Genomic DNA, 22,199 nt, shown 5'->3' on the forward strand with positions numbered 1-22,199 from the left:
GCCTAAACCAAAGGACTTATGCACACACTTCAACATGTATTTAGTTCAGGATGACCACCTGAAGCCTAAATGAGCATTAATTTGACCACACAACTCATTCCTATGAAGATACATTCAAACTCACAAAACGTGCTCAACTCGGGCTGAAAATGCATTTAAAGCAATAAAAACTCAAATTGAGTGTCACGCCTAAACCAAAGGACTTATGCACACACTTCAACATGTATTTTGTTCAGGATGACCTCCTGAAGCCCATATGAGCATTAATTTGACCACACAACTCATTCCTATGAAGATACATTCAAACACACAAAACGTGCTCAGCTCGGCCTGAAAATGCATTTAAAGCAATAAAAACTCAAATTGAGTGTCACACCTAAACCAAAGGACTTATGCACACACTTCAACATGTATTTTGTTCAGGATGACCACCTGAAGCCTAAATGAGCATTAATTTGACCACACAACTCATTCCTATGAAGATACATTCAAACTCACAAAACGTGCTCAGCTCGGGCTGAAAATGCATTTAAAGCAATAAAAACTCAAATTGAGTGTCACGCCTAAACAAAAGGACTTATGCACACACTTCAACATGTATTTTGTTCAGGATGACCTCTGTAGCCTAAATGAGCAATAATTTGACCACACAACTCATTCCTATGAAGATACATTCAAACTCACAAAACGTGCTCAGCTCGGGCTGAAAATGCATTTAAAGCAATAAAAACTCAAATTGAGTGTCACGCCTAAACCAAAGGACTTATGCACACACTTCAACATGTATTTTCTTCAGGATGGCCTCCTGAAGCCTAAATGAGCATTAATTTGACTACACAACTCATTCCTATGAAGATACATTCAAAGTCAGAAAGCGCGCTCAGCTTGGGCTGAAAATGCATTTAAAGCAATAAAAACTCAAATTGAGTGTCACGCCTAAACCAAAGGACTTATGCACACACTTCAACATGTATTTTGTTCAGGATGACCTCCTGAAGCCCATATGAGCATTATTTTGACCACACAACTCATTCCTATGAAGATACATTCAAACTCACCAAACGTGCTCAGCTCGGGCTGAAAATGCATTTAAAGCAATAAAAACTCAAATTGAGTGTCACGCCTAAACCAAAGGACTTATGCACACACTTCAACATGTATTTTGTTCAGGATGACCTCCTGAAGCCTAAATGAGCAATAATTTGACCACACAACTCATTCCTATGAAGATACATTCAAAGTCAGAAAGCGCGCTCAGCTCGGGCTGAAAATGCATTTAAAGCAATAAAAACTCAAATTGAGTGTCACGCCTAAACCAAAGGACTTATGCACACACTTCAACATGTATTTTGTTCAGGATGACCTCCTGAAGCCTAAATGAGCAATAATTTGACCACACAACTCATTCCTATGAAGATACATTCAAAGTCAGAAAGCGCGCTCAGCTCGGGCTGAAAATGCATTTAAAGCAATAAAAACTCAAATTGAGTGTCACGCCTAAACCAAAGGACTTATGCACACACTTCAACATGTATTTTGTTCAGGATGACCACCTGAAGCCTAAATGAGCATTAATTTGACCACACAACTCATTCCTATGAAGATACATTCAAACTCACAAAACGTGCTCAGCTCGGGCTGAAAATGCATTTAAAGCAATAAAAACTCAAATTGAGTGTCAGACCTAAACCAAAGGACTTATGCACACACTTCAACATGTATTTTGTTCAGGATGACCTCCTGAAGCCCATATGAGCATTAATTTGACTACACAACTCATTCCTATGAAGATACATTCAAACTCACAAAACGTGCTCAGCTCGGGCTGAAAATGCATTTAAAGGAATAAAAACTCAAATTGAGTGTCACGCCTAAACCAAAGGACTTATGCACACACTTCAACATGTATTTTGTTCAGGATGACCTCCTGAAGCCCATATGAGCATTAATTTGACTACACAACTCATTCCTATGAAGATACATTCAAAGTCAGAAAGCGCACTCAGCTCGGGCTGAAAATGCATTTAAAGCAATAAAAACTCAAATTGAGTGTCACGCCTAAACCAAAGGACTTATGCACACACTTCAACATGTATTTTGTTCAGGATGACCACCTGACGCCGAAATGAGCATTAATTTGACCACACAACTCATTCCTATGAAGATACATTCAAAGTCAGAAAGCGCGCTCAGCTCGGGCTGAAAATGCATTTAATTTAAAGCAATAAAAACTCAAATTGAGTGTCACGCCTAAACCAAAGGACTTATGCACACACTTCAACATGTATTTAGTTCAGGATGACCACCTGAAGCCTAAATGAGCATTAATTTGACTACACAACTCATTCCTATGAAGATACATTCAAACTCACAAAACGTGCTCAGCTCGGGCTGAAAATGCATTTAAAGCAATAAAAACTCAAATTGAGTGTCACGCCTAAACCAATGGACTTATGCACACACTTCAACATGTATTTAGTTCAGGATGACCACCTGAAGCCTAAATGAGCATTAATTTGACCACACAACTCATTCCTATGAAGATACATTCAAAGTCAGAAAGCGCGCTCAGCTTGGGCTGAAATGCATTTAAAGCAATAAAAACTCAAATTGAGTGTCATGCCTAAACCAAAGGACTTATTTACACAATTCAACATGTATTTTGTTCAGGATGACCTCCTGAAGCCCATATGAGCATTAATTTGACTACACAACTCATTCCTATGAAGATACATTCAAACTCACAAAACGTGCTCAACTCGGGCTGAAAATGCATTTAAAGCAATAAAAACTCAAATTGAGTGTCACGCCTAAACCAAAGGACTTATGCACACACTTCAACATGTATTTTGTTCAGGATGACCTCCTGAAGCCCATATGAGCATTAATTTGACTACACAACTCTTTCCTATAAGGATACAATCAAACTCACAAAACGTGCTCAGCTCGGGCTGAAAATGCATTTAAAGCAATAAAAACTCAAATTGAGTGCCACGCCTAAACCAAAGGACTTATGCACACACTTCAACATGTATTTTGTTCAGGATGACCACCTGACGCCTAAATGAGCATTAATTTGACAACACAACTCATTCCTATGAAGATACATTCAAAGTCAGAAAGCGCGCTCAGCTCGGGCTGAAAATGCATTTAATTTAAAGCAATAAAAACTCAAATTGAGTGTCACGCCTAAACCAAAGGACTTATGCACACACTTCAACATGTATTTAGTTCAGGATGACCACCTGAAGCCTAAATGAGCATTAATTTGACTACACAACTCATTCCTATGAAGATACATTCAAACTCACAAAACGTGCTCAGCTCGGGCTGAAAATGCATTTAAAGCAATAAAAACTCAAATTGAGTGTCACACCTAAACCAAAGGACTTATGCACACACTTCAACATGTATTTTGTTCAGGATGACCTCCTGAAGCCCATATGAGCATTAATTTGACTACACAACTCATTCCTATAAAGATACATTCAAACTCACAAAACGTGCTCAGCTCGGGCTGAAAATGCATTTAAAGCAATAAAAACTCAAATTGAGTGTCACGCCTAAACCAAAGGACTTATGCACACACTTCAACATGTATTTAGTTCAGGATGACCACCTGAAGCCTAAATGAGCATTAATTTGACCACACAACTCATTCCTATGAAGATACATTCAAACTCACAAAACGTGCTCAACTCGGGCTGAAAATGCATTTAAAGCAATAAAAACTCAAATTGAGTGTCACGCCTAAACCAAAGGTATTATGCACACACTTCAACATGTATTTTGTTCAGGATGACCTCCTGAAGCCCATATGAGCATTAATTTGACCACACAACTCATTCCTATGAAGATACATTCAAACTCACAAAACGCGCTCAACTCGGGCTGAAAATGCATTTAAAGCAATAAAAACTCAAATTGAGTGTCACGCCTAAACCAAAGGACTTATGCACACACTTCAACATGTATTTTGTTCAGGATGACCTCCTGAAGCCCATATGAGCATTAATTTGACTACACAACTCATTCCTATGAAGATACATTCAAACTCACAAAACGTGCTCAGCTCGGGCTGAAAATGCATTTAAAGCAAAAAAACTCAAATTGACTGTCACGCCTAAACCAAAGGACTTATGCACACACTTCAACATGTATTTTGTTCAGGATGACCTCCTGAAGCCCATATGAGCATTAATTTGACCACACAACTCATTCCTATGAAGATACATTCAAACTCTCAAAACGTGCTCAGCTCGGGCTGAAAATGCATTTAAAGCAATAAAAACTCAAATTGAGTGTCACGCCTAAACCAAAGGACTTATGCACACACTTCAACATGTATTTTGTTCAGGATGACCACCTGACGCCTAAATGAGCATTAATTTGACCACACAACTCATTCCTATGAAGATACATTCAAACTCTCAAAACGTGCTCAGCTCGGGCTGAAAATGCATTTAAAGCAATAAAAACTCAAATTGAGTGTCACGCCTAAACAAAAGGACTTATGCACACACTTCAACATGTATTTTGTTCAGGATGACCTCTGAAGCCTAAATGAGCAATAATTTGACCACACAACTCATTCCTATGAAGATACATTCAAACTCACAAAACGTGCTCAGCTCGGGCTGAAAATGCATTTAAAGCAATAAAAACTCAAATTGAGTGTCACGCCTAAACCAAAGGACTTATGCACACACTTCAACATGTATTTTCTTCAGGATGGCCTCCTGAAGCCTAAATGAGCATTAATTTGACTACACAACTCATTCCTATGAAGATACATTCAAAGTCAGAAAGCGCGCTCAGCTTGGGCTGAAAATGCATTTAAAGCAATAAAAACTCAAATTGAGTGTCACGCCTAAACCAAAGGACTTATGCACACACTTCAACATGTATTTTGTTCAGGATGACCTCCTGAAGCCCATATGAGCATTATTTTGACCACACAACTCATTCCTATGAAGATACATTCAAACTCACCAAACGTGCTCAGCTCGGGCTGAAAATGCATTTAAAGCAATAAAAACTCAAATTGAGTGTCACGCCTAAACCAAAGGACTTATGCACACACTTCAACATGTATTTAGTTCAGGATGACCACCTGAAGCCTAAATGAGCATTAATTTGACCACACAACTCATTCCTATGAAGATACATTCAAACTCACAAAACGTGCTCAGCTCGGGCTGAAAATGCATTTAAAGCAATAAAAACTCAAATTGAGTGTCACACCTAAACCAAAGGACTTATGCACACACTTCAACATGTATTTTGTTCAGGATGACCTCCTGAAGCCCATATGAGCATTAATTTGACTACACAACTCATTCCTATAAAGATACATTCAAACTCACAAAACGTGCTCAGCTCGGGCTGAAAATGCATTTAAAGCAATAAAAACTCAAATTGAGTGTCACGCCTAAACCAAAGGACTTATGCACACACTTCAACATGTATTTAGTTCAGGATGACCACCTGAAGCCTAAATGAGCATTAATTTGACCACACAACTCATTCCTATGAAGATACATTCAAACTCACAAAACGTGCTCAACTCGGGCTGAAAATGCATTTAAAGCAATAAAAACTCAAATTGAGTGTCACGCCTAAAACAAAGGACTTATGCACACACTTCAACATGTATTTTGTTCAGGATGGCCTCCTGAAGCCCATATGAGCATTAATTTGACCACACAACTCATTCCTATGAAGATACATTCAAACACACAAAACGTGCTCAGCTCGGCCTGAAAATGCATTTAAAGCAATAAAAACTCAAATTGAGTGTCACGCCTAAACCAAAGGACTTATGCACACACTTCAACATGTATTTTGTTCAGGATGACCACCTGACGCCTAAATGAGCATTAATTTGACCACACAACTCATTCCTATGAAGATACATTCAAACTCTCAAAACGTGCTCAGCTCGTGCTGAAAATGCATTTAAAGCAATAAAAACTCAAATTGAGTGTCACGCCTAAACCAAAGGACTTATGCACACACTTCAACATGTATTTTGTTCAGGATGACCACCTGAAGCCTGAATGAGCATTAATTTGACCACACAACTCATTCCTATGAAGATACATTCAAACTCACAAAACGTGCCCAGCTCGGGCAGAAAATGCATTTAAACCAATAAAAACTCAAATTGAGTGTCATGCCTAAACCAAAGGACTTATGCACACACTTCAACATGTATTTTGTTCAGGATGACCTCCTGAAGCCTAAATCAGCAATAATTTGACCACACAACTCATTCCTATGAAGATACATTCAAAGTCAGAAAGCGCGCTCAGCTCGGGCTGAAAATGCATTTAATTTAAAGCAATAACAACTCAAATTGAGTGTCACACCTAAACCAAAGGACTTATGCACACACTTCAACATGTATTTTGTTCAGGATGACCTCCTGAAGCCCATATGAGCATTAATTTGACTACACAACTCATTCCTATAAAGATACATTCAAACTCACAAAACGTGCTGGGCTCAGGCTGAAAATGCATTTAAAGCAATAAAAACTCAAATTGAGTGTCACGCCTAAATCAAAGGACTTATGCACACGCTTCAACATGTATTTAGTTCAGGATGACCACTTGAAGCCTAAATGAGCATTAATTTGACCACATACTCATTCCTATGAAGATACATTCAAACTCACAAAACGCGCTCAACTCGGGCTGAAAATGCATTTAAAGCAATAAAAACTCAAATTGAGTGTCACGCCTAAACCAAAGGACTTATGCACACACTTCAACATGTATTTTGTTCAGGATGACCTCCTGAAGCCCATATGAGCATTAATTTGACCACACAACTCATTCCTATGAAGATACATTCAAACACACAAAACGTGCTCAGCTCGGCCTGAAAATGCATTTAAAGCAATAAAAACTCAAATTGAGTGTCACGCCTAAACCAAAGGACTTATGCACACACTTCAACATGTATTTTGTTCAGGATGACCTCCTGAAGCCTAAATAAGCATTAATTTGACCACACAACTCATTCCTATGAAGATACATTCAAACTCACAAAACGCGCTCAGCTCGGGCTGAAAATGCATTTAAAGCAATAAAAACTCAAATTTAGTGTCACACCTAAACCAAAGGACTTATGCACACACTTCAACATGTATTTAGTTCAGGATGACATCCTGAAGCCCATATGAGCATTAATTTGACTACACAACTCATTCCTATGAAGATACATTCAAACTCACAAAACGTGCTCAACTCGGGCTGAAAATGCATTTAAAGCAATAAAAACTCAAACTGAGTGTCACGCCTAAACCAAAGGACTTATGCACACACTTCAACATGTATTTTGTTCAGGATGACCACCTGACGCCTAAATGAGCATTAATTTGACCACACAACTCATTCCTATGAAGATACATTCAAAGTCAGAAAGCGCGCTCAGCTCGGGCTGAAAATGCATTTAATTTAAAGCAATAAAAACTCAAATTGAGTGTCACTCCTAAACCAAAGGACTTATGCACACACTTCAACATGTATTTAGTTCAGGATGACCACCTGAAGCCTAAATGAGCATTAATTTGACTACACAACTCATTCCTATGAAGATACATTCAAACTCACAAAACGTGCTCAGCTCGGGCTGAAAATGCATTTAAAGCAATAAAAACTCAAATTGAGTGTCACACCTAAACCAAAGGACTTATGCACACACTTCAACATGTATTTTGTTCAGGATGACCTCCTGAAGCCCATATGAGGATTAATTTGACCACACAACTCATTCCTATGAAGATACATTCAAACACACAAAACGTGCTCAGCTCGGCCTGAAAATGCATTTAAAGCAATAAAAACTCAAATTGAGTGTCACGCCTAAACCAAAGGACTTATGCACACACTTCAACATGTATTTTGTTCAGGATGACCACCTGACGCCTAAATGAGCATTAATTTGACCACACAACTCATTCCTATGAAGATACATTCAAACTCACAAAACGTGCTCAGCTCGGGCTGAAAATGCATTTAAAGCAATAAAAACTCAAATTGAGTGTCACGCCTAAACCAAAGGACTTATGCACACACTTCAACATGTATTTTGTTCAGGATGACCTCCTGAAGCCTAAATAAGCATTAATTTGACCACACAACTCATTCCTATGAAGATACATTCAAACTCACAAAACGCGCTCAGCTCGGGCTGAAAATGCATTTAAAGCAATAAAAACTCAAATTTAGTGTCACACCTAAACCAAAGGACTAATGCACACACTTCAACATGTATTTTGTTCAGGATGACCACCTGAAGCCTGAATGAGCATTAATTTGACTACACAACTCATTCCTATAAAGATACATTCAAACTCACAAAACGTGCTCAGCTCGGGCTGAAAATGCATTTAAAGCAATAAAAACTCAAATTGAGTGTCACGCCTAAAAACCAAAGGACTTATGCACACACTTCAACATGTATTTAGTTCAGGATGACCACCTGAAGCCTAAATGAGCATTAATTTGACCACACAACTCATTCCTATGAAGATACATTCAAACTCACAAAACGTGCTCAACTCGGGCTGAAAATGCATTTAAAGCAATAAAAACTCAAATTGAGTGTCACGCCTAAACCAAAGGACTTATGCACACACTTCAACATGTATTTTGTTCACGATGACCTCCTGAAGCCCATATGAGCATTAATTTGACCACACAACTCATTCCTATGAAGATACATTCAAACTCACAAAACGTGCTCAGCTCGGGCTGAAAATGCATTTAAAGCAATAAAAACTCAAATTGAGTGTCACGCCTAAACCAAAGGACTTATGCACACACTTCAACATGTATTTTGTTCACGATGACCACCTGAAGCCTAAATGAGCATTAATTTGACCACACAACTCATTCCTATTAAGATACATTCAAACTCACAAAACGTGCTCAGCTTGGGCTGAAAATGCATTTAAAGCAATAAAAACTCAAATTGAGTGTCACACCTAAACCAAAGGACTTATGCACACACTTCAACATGTATTATGTTCAGGATGACCTCCTGAAGCCCATATGAGCATTAATTTGACTACACAACTCATTCCTATGAAGATACATTCAAACTCACAAAACGTGCTCAGCTCGGGCTGAAAATGCATTTAAAGCAATAAAAACTCAAATTGAGTGTCACGCCTAAACCAAAGGACTTATGCACACACTTCAACATGTATTTTGTTCAGGATGACCTCCTGAAGCCTAAATCAGCAATAATTTGACCACACAACTCATTCCTATGAAGATACATTCAAAGTCAGAAAGCGCGCTCAGCTCGGGCTGAAAATGCATTTAAAGCAATAAAAACTCAAATTGAGTGTCACACCTAAACCAAAGGACTTATGCACACACTTCAACATGTATTTTGTTCAGGATGACCTCCTCAAGCCCATATGAGCATTAATTTGACTACACAACTCATTCCTATGAAGATACATTCAAACTCACAAAACGTGCTCAGCTCGGGCTGAAAATGCATTTAAAGCAATAAAAATTCAAATTGAGTGTCACACCTAAACCAAAGGACTAATGCACACACTTCAACATGTATTTTGTTCAGGATGACCACCTGAAGCCTAAATGAGCATTAATTTGACCACACAACTCATTCCTATGAAGATACATTCAAACTCACAAAACGTGCTCAGCTCGGGCTGAAAATGCATTTAAAGCAATAAAAACTCAAATTGAATGTCACGCCTAAACCAAAGGACTCATGCACACACTTCAACATGTATTTTGTTCAGGATGACCACCTGAAGCCTAAATGAGCATTAATTTGACCACACAACTCATTCTATGAAGATACATTCAAACTCACAAAACGTGCTAAGCTCGGGCTGAAAATGCATTTAAAGCAATAAAAACTCAAATTGAGTGTCACGCCTAAACCAAAGGACTTATGCACACACTTCAACATGTATTTTGTTCAGGATGACCTCCTGAAGCCTAAATGAGCAATAATTTGACCACACAACTCATTCCTATGAAGATACATTCAAACTCACAAAACGTGCTCAGCTCGGGCTGAAAATGCATTTAAAGCAATAAAAACTCAAATTGAGTGTCACGCCTAAACCAAAGGACTTATGCACACACTTCAACATGTATTTAGTTCAGGATGACCACCTGAAGCCTAAATGAGCATTAATTTGACCACACAACTCATTCCTATGAAGATACATTCAAACTCACAAAACGTGCTCAGCTCGGGCTGAAAATGCATTTAAAGCAATAAAAACTCAAATTGAGTGTCACGCCTAAACCAAAGGACTTATGCACACACTTCAACATGTATTTTGTTCAGGATGACCTCCTGAAGCCTAAATCAGCAATAATTTGACCACACAACTCATTCCTATGAAGATACATTCAAAGTCAGAAAGCGCGCTCAGCTCGGGCTGAAAATGCATTTAATTTAAAGCAATAAAAACTCAAATTGAGTGTCACGCCTAAACCAAAGGACTTATGCACACACTTCAACATGTATTTAGTTCAGGATGACCACCTGAAGCCTAAATGAGCATTAATTTGACTACACAACTCATTCCTATGAAGATACATTCAAACTCACAAAACGTGCTCAGCTCGGGCTGAAAATGCATTTAAAGCAATAAAAACTCAAATTGAGTGTCACACCTAAACCAAAGGACTTATGCACACACTTCAACATGTATTTTGTTCAGGATGACCTCCTGAAGCCCATATGAGCATTAATTTGACCACACAACTCATTCCTATGAAGATACATTCAAACACACAAAACGTGCTCAGCTCGGCCTGAAAATGCATTTAAAGCAATAAAAACTCAAATTGAGTGTCACGCCTAAACCAAAGGACTTATGCACACACTTCAACATGTATTTTGTTCAGGATGACCACCTGACGCCTAAATGAGCATTAATTTGACCACACAACTCATTCCTATGAAGATACATTCAAACTCACAAAACGCGCTCAACTCGGGCTGAAAATGCATTTAAAGCAATAAAAACTCAAATTGAGTGTCACGCCTAAACCAAAGGACTTATGCACACACTTCAACATGTATTTTGTTCAGGATGACCTCCTGAAGCCCATATGAGCATTAATTTGACCACACAACTCATTCCTATGAAGATACATTCAAACACACAAAACGTGCTCAGCTCGGCCTGAAAATGCATTTAAAGCAATAAAAACTCAAATTGAGTGTCACGCCTAAACCAAAGGACTTATGCACACACTTCAACATGTATTTTGTTCAGGATGACCTCCTGAAGCCTAAATAAGCATTAATTTGACCACACAACTCATTCCTATGAAGATACATTCAAACTCACAAAACGCGCTCAGCTCGGGCTGAAAATGCATTTAAAGCAATAAAAACTCAAATTTAGTGTCACACCTAAACCAAAGGACTTATGCACACACTTCAACATGTATTTAGTTCAGGATGACATCCTGAAGCCCATATGAGCATTAATTTGACTACACAACTCATTCCTATGAAGATACATTCAAACTCACAAAACGTGCTCAACTCGGGCTGAAAATGCATTTAAAGCAATAAAAACTCAAACTGAGTGTCACGCCTAAACCAAAGGACTTATGCACACACTTCAACATGTATTTTGTTCAGGATGACCACCTGACGCCTAAATGAGCATTAATTTGACCACACAACTCATTCCTATGAAGATACATTCAAAGTCAGAAAGCGCGCTCAGCTCGGGCTGAAAATGCATTTAATTTAAAGCAATAAAAACTCAAATTGAGTGTCACGCCTAAACCAAAGGACTTATGCACACACTTCAACATGTATTTAGTTCAGGATGACCACCTGAAGCCTAAATGAGCATTAATTTGACTACACAACTCATTCCTATGAAGATACATTCAAACTCACAAAACGTGCTCAGCTCGGGCTGAAAATGCATTTAAAGCAATAAAAACTCAAATTGAGTGTCACACCTAAACCAAAGGACTTATGCACACACTTCAACATGTATTTTGTTCAGGATGACCTCCTGAAGCCCATATGAGGATTAATTTGACCACACAACTCATTCCTATGAAGATACATTCAAACACACAAAACGTGCTCAGCTCGGCCTGAAAATGCATTTAAAACAATAAAAAACTCAAATTGAGTGTCACGCCTAAACCAAAGGACTTATGCACACACTTCAACATGTATTTTGTTCAGGATGACCACCTGACGCCTAAATGAGCATTAATTTGACCACACAACTCATTCCTATGAAGATACATTCAAACTCACAAAACGTGCTCAGCTCGGGCTGAAAATGCATTTAAAGCAATAAAAACTCAAATTGAGTGTCACGCCTAAACCAAAGGACTTATGCACACACTTCAACATGTATTTTGTTCAGGATGACCTCCTGAAGCCTAAATAAGTATTAATTTGACCACACAACTCATTCCTATGAAGATACATTCAAACTCACAAAACGCGCTCAGCTCGGGCTGAAAATGCATTTAAAGCAATAAAAACTCAAATTTAGTGTCACACCTAAACCAAAGGACTAATGCACACACTTCAACATGTATTTTGTTCAGGATGACCACCTGAAGCCTGAATGAGCATTAATTTGACTACACAACTCATTCCTATAAAGATACATTCAAACTCACAAAACGTGCTCAGCTCGGGCTGAAAATGCATTTAAAGCAATAAAAACTCAAATTGAGTGTCACGCCTAAAAACCAAAGGACTTATGCACACACTTCAACATGTATTTAGTTCAGGATGACCACCTGAAGCCTAAATGAGCATTAATTTGACCACACAACTCATTCCTATGAAGATACATTCAAACTCACAAAACGTGCTCAACTCGGGCTGAAAATGCATTTAAAGCAATAAAAACTCAAATTGAGTGTCACGCCTAAACCAAAGGACTTATGCACACACTTCAACATGTATTTTGTTCACGATGACCTCCTGAAGCCCATATGAGCATTAATTTGACCACACAACTCATTCCTATGAAGATACATTCAAACTCACAAAACGTGCTCAGCTCGGGCTGAAAATGCATTTAAAGCAATAAAAACTCAAATTGAGTGTCACGCCTAAACCAAAGGACTTATGCACACACTTCAACATGTATTTTGTTCACGATGACCACCTGAAGCCTAAATGAGCATTAATTTGACCACACAACTCATTCCTATTAAGATACATTCAAACTCACAAAACGTGCTCAGCTTGGGCTGAAAATGCATTTAAAGCAATAAAAACTCAAATTGAGTGTCACACCTAAACCAAAGGACTTATGCACACACTTCAACATGTATTATGTTCAGGATGACCTCCTGAAGCCCATATGAGCATTAATTTGACTACACAACTCATTCCTATGAAGATACATTCAAACTCACAAAACGTGCTCAGCTCGGGCTGAAAATGCATTTAAAGCAATAAAAACTCAAATTGAGTGTCACGCCTAAACCAAAGGACTTATGCACACACTTCAACATGTATTTTGTTCAGGATGACCTCCTGAAGCCTAAATCAGCAATAATTTGACCACACAACTCATTCCTATGAAGATACATTCAAAGTCAGAAAGCGCGCTCAGCTCGGGCTGAAAATGCATTTAAAGCAATAAAAACTCAAATTGAGTGTCACACCTAAACCAAAGGACTTATGCACACACTTCAACATGTATTTTGTTCAGGATGACCTCCTGAAGCCCATATGAGCATTAATTTGACTACACAACTCATTCCTATGAAGATACATTCAAACTCACAAAACGTGCTCAGCTCGGGCTGAAAATGCATTTAAAGCAATAAAAATTCAAATTGAGTGTCACACCTAAACCAAAGGACTAATGCACACACTTCAACATGTATTTTGTTCAGGATGACCACCTGAAGCCTAAATGAGCATTAATTTGACCACACAACTCATTCCTATGAAGATACATTCAAACTCACAAAACGTGCTCAGCTCGGGCTGAAAATGCATTTAAAGCAATAAAAACTCAAATTGAATGTCACGCCTAAACCAAAGGACTCATGCACACACTTCAACATGTATTTTGTTCAGGATGACCACCTGAAGCCTAAATGAGCATTAATTTGACCACACAACTCATTCTATGAAGATACATTCAAACTCACAAAACGTGCTAAGCTCGGGCTGAAAATGCATTTAAAGCAATAAAAACTCAAATTGAGTGTCACGCCTAAACCAAAGGACTTATGCACACACTTCAACATGTATTTTGTTCAGGATGACCTCCTGAAGCCTAAATGAGCAATAATTTGACCACACAACTCATTCCTATGAAGATACATTCAAACTCACAAAACGTGCTCAGCTCGGGCTGAAAATGCATTTAAAGCAATAAAAACTCAAATTGAGTGTCACGCCTAAACCAAAGGACTTATGCACACACTTCAACATGTATTTAGTTCAGGATGACCACCTGAAGCCTAAATGAGCATTAATTTGACCACACAACTCATTCCTATGAAGATACATTCAAACTCACAAAACGTGCTCAGCTCGGGCTGAAAATGCATTTAAAGCAATAAAAACTCAAATTGAGTGTCACGCCTAAACCAAAGGACTTATGCACACACTTCAACATGTATTTTGTTCAGGATGACCTCCTGAAGCCTAAATCAGCAATAATTTGACCACACAACTCATTCCTATGAAGATACATTCAAAGTCAGAAAGCGCGCTCAGCTCGGGCTGAAAATGCATTTAATTTAAAGCAATAAAAACTCAAATTGAGTGTCACGCCTAAACCAAAGGACTTATGCACACACTTCAACATGTATTTAGTTCAGGATGACCACCTGAAGCCTAAATGAGCATTAATTTGACTACACAACTCATTCCTATGAAGATACATTCAAACTCACAAAACGTGCTCAGCTCGGGCTGAAAATGCATTTAAAGCAATAAAAACTCAAATTGAGTGTCACACCTAAACCAAAGGACTTATGCACACACTTCAACATGTATTTTGTTCAGGATGACCTCCTGAAGCCCATATGAGCATTAATTTGACCACACAACTCATTCCTATGAAGATACATTCAAACACACAAAACGTGCTCAGCTCGGCCTGAAAATGCATTTAAAGCAATAAAAACTCAAATTGAGTGTCACGCCTAAACCAAAGGACTTATGCACACACTTCAACATGTATTTTGTTCAGGATGACCACCTGACGCCTAAATGAGCATTAATTTGACCACACAACTCATTCCTATGAAGATACATTCAAAGTCAGAAAGCGCGCTCAGCTCGGGCTGAAAATGCATTTAATTTAAAGCAATAAAAACTCAAATTGAGTGTCACGCCTAAACCAAAGGACTTATGCACACACTTCAACATGTATTTAGTTCAGGATGACCACCTGAAGCCTAAATGAGCATTAATTTGACTACACAACTCATTCCTATGAAGATACATTCAAACACACAAAACGTGCTCAGCTCGGCCTGAAAATGCATTTAAAGCAATAAAAACTCAAATTGAGTGTCACGCCTAAACCAAAGGACTTATGCACACACTTCAACATGTATTTTGTTCAGGATGACCACCTGACGCCTAAATGAGCATTAATTTGACCACACAACTCATTCCTATGAAGATACATTCAAACTCACAAAACGTGCTCAGCTCGGGCTGAAAATGCATTTAAAGCAATAAAAACTCAAATTGAGTGTCACGCCTAAACCAAAGGACTTATGCACACACTTCAACATGTATTTTGTTCAGGATGACCTCCTGAAGCCTAAATAAGCATTAATTTGACCACACAACTCATTCCTATGAAGATACATTCAAACTCACAAAACGCGCTCAGCTCGGGCTGAAAATGCATTTAAAGCAATAAAAACTCAAATTTAGTGTCACACCTAAACCAAAGGACTTATGCACACACTTCAACATGTATTTTGTTCAGGATGACCACCTGAAGCCTGAATGAGCATTAATTTGACTACACAACTCATTCCTATAAAGATACATTCAAACTCACAAAACGTGCTCAGCTCGGGCTGAAAATGCATTTAAAGCAATAAAAACTCAAATTGAGTGTCACGCCTAAAAACCAAAGGACTTATGCACACACCTCAACATGTATTTAGTTCAGGATGACCACCTGAAGCCTAAATGAGCATTAATTTGACCACACAACTCATTCCTATGAAGATACATTCAAACTCACAAAACGTGCTCAACTCGGGCTGAAAATGCATTTAAAGCAATAAAAACTCAAATTGAGTGTCACGCCTAAACCAAAGGACTTATGCACACACTTCAACATGTATTTTGTTCACGATGACCTCCTGAAGCCCATATGAGCATTAATTTGACCACACAACTCATTCCTATGAAGATACATTCAAACTCACAAAACGTGCTCAGCTCGGGCTGAAAATGCATTTAAAGCAATAAAAACTCAAATTGAGTGTCACGCCTAAACCAAAGGACTTATGCACACACTTCAACATGTATTTTGTTCACGATGACCACCTGAAGCCTAAATGAGCATTAATTTGACCACACAACTCATTCCTATTAAGATACATTCAAACTCACAAAACGTGCTCAGCTTGGGCTGAAAATGCATTTAAAGCAATAAAAACTCAAATTGAGTGTCACACCTAAACCAAAGGACTTATGCACACACTTCAACATGTATTATGTTCAGGATGACCTCCTGAAGCCCATATGAGCATTAATTTGACTACACAACTCATTCCTATGAAGATACATTCAAACTCACAAAACGTGCTCAGCTCGGGCTGAAAATGCATTTAAAGCAATAAAAACTCAAATTGAGTGTCACGCCTAAACCAAAGGACTTATGCACACACTTCAACATGTATTTTGTTCAGGATGACCTCCTGAAGCCTAAATCAGCAATAATTTGACCACACAACTCATTCCTATGAAGATACATTCAAAGTCAGAAAGCGCGCTCAGCTCGGGCTGAAAATGCATTTAAAGCAATAAAAACTCAAATTGAGTGTCACACCTAAACCAAAGGACTTATGCACACACTTCAACATGTATTTTGTTCAGGATGACCTCCTGAAGCCCATATGAGCATTAATTTGACTACACAACTCATTCCTATGAAGATACATTCAAACTCACAAAACGTGCTCAGCTCGGGCTGAAAATGCATTTAAAGCAATAAATATTCAAATTGAGTGTCACACCTAAACCAAAGGACTAATGCACACACTTCAACATGTATTTTGTTCAGGATGACCACCTGAAGCCTAAATGAGCATTAATTTGACCACACAACTCATTCCTATGAAGATACATTCAAACTCACAAAACGTGCTCAGCTCGGGCTGAAAATGCATTTAAAGCAATAAAAACTCAAATTGAATGTCACGCCTAAACCAAAGGACTCATGCACACACTTCAACATGTATTTTGTTCAGGATGACCACCTGAAGCCTAAATGAGCATTAATTTGACCACACAACTCATTCTATGAAGATACATTCAAACTCACAAAACGTGCTAAGCTCGGGCTGAAAATGCATTTAAAGCAATAAAAACTCAAATTGAGTGTCACGCCTAAACCAAAGGACTTATGCACACACTTCAACATGTATTTTGTTCAGGATGACCTCCTGAAGCCTAAATGAGCAATAATTTGACCACACAACTCATTCCTATGAAGATACATTCAAACTCAAAAAACGTGCTCAGCTCGGGCTGAAAATGCATTTAAAGCAATAAAAACTCAAATTGAGTGTCACACCTAAACCAAAGGACTTATGCACACACTTCAACATGTATTTTGTTCAGGATGACCTCCTGAAGCCCATATGAGCATTAATTTGACCACACAACTCATTCCTATGAAGATACATTCAAACTCACAAAACGTGCTCAGCTCGGGCTGAAAATGCATTTAAAGCAATAAAAACTCAAATTGAGTGTCACGCCTAAACCAAAGGACTTATGCACACACTTCATGTATTTAGTTCAGGATGACCACCTGAAGCCTAAATGAGCATTAATTTGACCACACAACTCATTCCTATGAAGATACATTCAAACTCACAAAACGTGCTCAGCTCGGGCTGAAAATGCATTTAAAGCAATAAAAACTCAAATTGAGTGTCACGCCTAAACCAAAGGACTTATGCACACACTTCAACATGTATTTTGTTCAGGATGACCTCCTGAAGCCTAAATCAGCAATAATTTGACCACACAACTCATTCCTATGAAGATACATTCAAATTCAGAAAGCGCGCTCAGCTCGGGCTGAAAATGCATTTAATTTAAAGCAATAAAAACTCAAATTGAGTGTCAAGCCTAAACCAAAGGACTTATGCACACACTTCAACATGTATTTAGTTCAGGATGACCACCTGAAGCCTAAATGAGCATTAATTTGACCACACAACTCATTCCTATGAAGATACATTCAAACTCACAAAACGTGCTCAGCTTGGGCTGAAAATGCATTTAAAGCAATAAAAACTCAAATTGAGTGTCACACCTAAACCAAAGGACTTATGCACACACTTCAACATGTATTTTGTTCAGGATGACCTCCTGAAGCCCATATGAGCATTAATTTGACTACACAACTCATTCCTATGAAGATACATTCAAACTCACAAAACGTGCTCAGCTCGGGCTGAAAATGCATTTAAAGCAATAAAAACTCAAATTGAGTGTCACGCCTAAACCAAAGGACTTATGCACACACTTCAACATGTATTTAGTTCAGGATGACCACCTGAAGCCTAAATGAGCATTAATTTGACCACACAACTCATTCCTATGAAGATACATTCAAACTCACAAAACGTGCTCAACTCGGGCTGAAAATGCATTTAAAGCAATAAAAAATTAAATTGAGTGTCACGCCTAAACCAAAGGACTTATAAACACACTTCAACATGTATTTTGTTCAGGATGACCTCCTGAAGCCCATATGAGCATTAATTTCACCACACAACTCATTCCTATGAAGATACATTCAAACTCACAAAACGTGCTCAGCTGGGCCTGAAAATGCATTTAAAGCAATAAAAACTCAAATTGAGTGTCACGCCTAAACCAAAGGACTTATGCACACACTTCAACATGTATTTAGTTCAGGATGACCACCTGAAGCCTAAATGAGCATTAATTTGACCACACAACTCATTCCTATGAAGATACATTCAAACTCACAAAACGCGCTCAGCTCGGGCTGAAAATGCATTTAAAGCAATAAAAATTCAAATTGAGTGTCACACCTAAACCAAAGGACTAATGCACACACTTCAACATGTATTTTGTTCAGGATGACCACCTGAAGCCTAAATGAGCATTAATTTGACCACAAAACTCATTCCTATGAAGATACATTCAAACTCACAAAACATGCTCAGCTCGGGCTGAAAATGCATTTAAAGCAATAAAAACTCAAATTGAATGTCACGCCTAAACCAAAGGACTCATGCACACACTTCAACATGTATTTTGTTCAGGATGACCACCTGAAGCCTAAATGAGCATTAATTTGACCACACAACTCATTCTATGAAGATACATTCAAACTCACAAAACGTGCTCAGCTCGGGCTGAAAATGCATTTAAAGCAATAAAAACTCAAATTGAGTGTCACGCCTAAACCAAAGGACTTATGCACACACTTCAACATGTATTTTGTTCAGGATGACCTCCTGAAGCCTAAATGAGCAATAATTTGACCACACAACTCATTCCTATGAAGATACATTCAAACTCAAAAAACGTGCTCAGCTCGGGCTGAAAATGCATTTAAAGCAATAAAAACTCAAATTGAGTGTCACACCTAAACCAAAGGATTATGCACACACTTCAACATGTATTTTGTTCAGGATGACCTCCTGAAGCCCATATGAGCATTAATTTGACCACACAACTCATTCCTATGAAGATACATTCAAACTCACAAAACGTGCTCAGCTCGGGCTGAAAATGCATTTAAAGCAATAAAAACTCAAATTGAGTGTCACGCCTAAACCAAAGGACTTATGCACACACTTCAACATGTATTTTGTTCAGGATGACCTCCTGAAGCCTAAATCAGCAATAATTTGACCACACAACTCATTCCTATGAAGATACATTCAAAGTCAGAAAGCGCGCTCAGCTCGGGCTGAAAATGCATTTAATTTAAAGCAATAAAAACTCAAATTGAGTGTCAAGCCTAAACCAAAGGACTTATGCACACACTTCAACATGTATTTAGTTCAGGATGACCACCTGAAGCCTAAATGAGCATTAATTTGACCACACAACTCATTCCTATGAAGATACATTCAAACTCACAAAACGTGGTCAGCTTGGGCTGAAAATGCATTTAAAGCAATAAAAACTCAAATTGAGTGTCACACCTAAACCAAAGGACTTATGCACACACTTCAACATGTATTTTGTTCAGGATGACCTCCTGAAGCCCATATGAGCATTAATTTGACTACACAACTCATTCCTATGAAGATACATTCAAACTCACAAAACGTGCTCAGCTCAGGCTGAAAATGCATTTAAAGCAATAAAAACTCAAATTGAGTGTCACGCCTAAACCAAAGGACTTATGCACACACTTCAACATGTATTTAGTTCAGGATGACCACCTGAAGCCTAAATGAGCATTAATTTGACCACACAACTCATTCCTATGAAGATACATTCAAACTCGCAAAATGTGCTCAGCTCGGCCTGAAAATGCATTTAAAGCAATAAAAACTCAAATTGAGTGTCACGCCTAAACCAAAGGACTTATGCACACACTTCAACATGTATTTTGTTCAGGATGACCACCTGACGCCTAAATGAGCATTAATTTGACCACACAACTCATTCCTATGAAGATACATTCAAACTCACAAAACGTGCTCAGCTCGGGCTGCAAATGCATTTAAAGCAATAAAAACTCAAATTGAGTGTCACGCCTAAACCAAAGGACTTATGCACACACTTCAACATGTATTTTGTTCAGGATGACCTCCTGAAGCCTAAATCAGCAATAATTTGACCACACAACTCATTCCTATGAAGATACATTCAAAGTCAGAAAGCGCGCTCAGCTCGGGCTGAAAATGCATTTAATTTAAAGCAATAAAAACTCAAATTGAGTGTCACGCCTAAACCAAAGGACTTATGCACACACTTCAACATGTATTTAGTTCAGGATGACCACCTGAAGCCTAAATGAGCATTAATTTGACCACACAACTCATTCCTATGAAGATACATTCAAACTCACAAAACGTGCTCAGCTCGGGCTGAAAATGCATTTAAAGCAATAAAAACTCAAATTGAGTGTCACACCTAAACCAAAGGACTTATGCACACACTTCAACATGTATTTAGTTCAGGATGACCACTTGAAGCCTAAATGAGCATTAATTTGACCACACAACTCATTCCTATGAAGATACATTCAAACTCACAAAACGCGCTCAACTCGGGCTGAAAATGCATTTAAAGCAATAAAAACTCAAATTGAGTGTCACGCCTAAACCAAAGGACTAATGCACACACTTCAACATGTATTTTGTTCAGGATGACCACCTGAAGCCTAAATGAGCATTAATTTGACCACACAACTCATTCCTATGAAGATACATTCAAACTCACAAAACGTGCTCAGCTCGGGCTGAAAATGCATTTAAAGCAATAAAAACTCAAATTGAGTGTCACGCCTAAACCAAAGGACTTATGCACAAACTTCAACATGTATTTTGTTCAGGATGACCTCCTGAAGCCCATATGAGCATTAATTTGACCAGACAACTCATTCCTATGAAGATACATTCAAACACACAAAACGTGCTCAGCTCGGCCTGAAAATGCATTTAAAGCAATAAAAACTCAAATTGAGTGTCAGGCCTAAACCAAAGGACTTATGCACACACTTCAACATGTATTTTGTTCAGGATGACCACCTGACGCCTAAATGAGCATTAATTTGACCACACAACTCATTCCTATGAAGATACATTCAAACTCACAAAACGTGCTCAGCTCGGGCTGAAAATGCATTTAAAGCAATAAAAACTCAAATTGAGTGTCACGCCTAAACCAAAGGACTTATGCACACACTTCAACATGTATTTTGTTCAGGATGACCTCCTGAAGCCTAAATCAGCAATAATTTG

Source organism: Hippocampus guttulatus, chromosome 19 (assembly GCF_054856545.1).
Source record: "Hippocampus guttulatus isolate MCC_2025c chromosome 19, RoL_Hgut_1.0, whole genome shotgun sequence".
NCBI classification, from domain to species: domain Eukaryota; kingdom Metazoa; phylum Chordata; class Actinopteri; order Syngnathiformes; family Syngnathidae; genus Hippocampus; species Hippocampus guttulatus.